Source organism: Zea mays, chromosome 7, assembly GCF_902167145.1.
Source record: "Zea mays cultivar B73 chromosome 7, Zm-B73-REFERENCE-NAM-5.0, whole genome shotgun sequence".
Taxonomy (NCBI): Eukaryota; Viridiplantae; Streptophyta; class Magnoliopsida; order Poales; family Poaceae; genus Zea; species Zea mays.
Window position 1 is genome coordinate 48701175 of NC_050102.1, and position 1560 is coordinate 48702734.

At 49.0% G+C, this 1560-nt stretch overlaps 1 non-coding gene across 1 annotated transcript; it reads right to left on the bottom strand.

Annotated features, from left to right (window-relative positions):
• Window positions 1-387: 387 nt before the first annotated feature.
• LOC111589821 (small nucleolar RNA Z247) lies at window positions 388-526 on the bottom strand. Its single transcript, XR_004851657.1, has one exon. It is a non-coding gene; the product is annotated as a small nucleolar RNA Z247 (small nucleolar RNA).
• Window positions 527-1560: the final 1034 nt, after the last annotated feature.

Genomic DNA, 1560 nt, shown 5'->3' on the forward strand with positions numbered 1-1560 from the left:
CACTTGTGATATGATCTGTTGCTCCCGTGTCGGTGTACCAGTTGGTGTCGACATTATACGCGTTCATGGTGATGGCAGCGTTGACATGGCGTTCTTCTGGGACGTAGTTCTCATCAAAACGATGCCAACACCGGGCTGCCCTGTGACCTGTTTTGAAACAGATTTGACAAAGTGACACATCTTCAGACATACTTGCTGCATCTGGTCGCGGTTGCCGCCCTCCATTGCGTTGCTTCAGCGCATTGCTTCCTCGGCCACGCACCTGGCCACGCCCACGCTGACCACGGCCATGGAAAGTGCCCAAGCCACGGTTGTTGTTGCCGCCATTGCCGCGCCCACGATTTGCCACGTGAGCATACGAGCCGCCATCTTGCAGTTCCAACATGGTCTCAAAACTGAGCAGTTGAGCATAAAGCTCAGGAATCGATATGGGATCAGTCCTAGCGGTGACTGATGTCACCACAGAATTGTAATCGGCATCAAGCCCATTACAGATATGTGCAGCCAGTTCTTCATCATCTAGTGCTTTACCGACAGCAGCCATCTCGTCTGCTAAACCTTTCATCTTGGCAACATAATCTGTGATTGACATATTACCTTTCTTCGTAGTAGTGAGGGCAAGCCTTACATTCATTGTTTTGGCACGGGTCTGTGCGGAGAACATTTTCTCCACGGTCGACCATGCTTGTTCCGCCGTCTCTGCACTGATGATTTGTGGCTGAACTTCCTTCCCCGCACTTGCTAGGATGAGCCAAAGGATCTGTTGATCCCGAGAATACCACACCTGAAACGCTGGGTTAGGATTGGTGACGATCGTGTCGTCAGTCTTCTTCTCGACGATTTCAGCATCGGGAGCCTTGGTCTTGCCATTGAGATGCCCCTCGTAGCCAGCACCGCGGATCGCGGCGAGGACCTGCGCTCTCCATGACGCATGATTGTTCTTGGATAGCTTCTCGGTCACTTGGAAGCCGAATAAGGGATTGGTGATGGTGCTTGAACTCGTTGCCATGGAACCCTAAGCTCTGATACCATGTGAGAGATTCAGAGGCGCTTGGAAGGAGAGAAACGCCGTCACAGGCGTGCTGCGTGTTGATAGATTGATGACTGGAAAAGCCCCAGCCGTGGCTTACATATAGGGGAGGTGTAGCACCTAGACAACGGCCAGGAGATAATTAAGGAGGTAAAGATAGTAACAGATTATCTCTTTTCCTTTTACAGCGCTAGCTACCATATCTCCTTGCCTCTTCTATCTTTGGTGTACACGGTTACACTCTGTCACAGCATACATACTCTAATAATACAAGTATGCAATAAAACATTTAATTGGACATACTCGTGTTATTCGACATTTATTAAATGCAACTAGAGATATCAACTAGTTTTAATTAATCTACTAAACTAACAACTTTCAGTTTGATGAGTAATTTAAATAACATTAGCGACTCTAAGCGAGATGAATTAACGGCGCGGGATAAAATACGCAAGGCCGAAACAGCACGGCAGCACGCGCCCAGCACGCGCATGGCGCGCGGGCCAACACGACACATGAGGACTAATAAA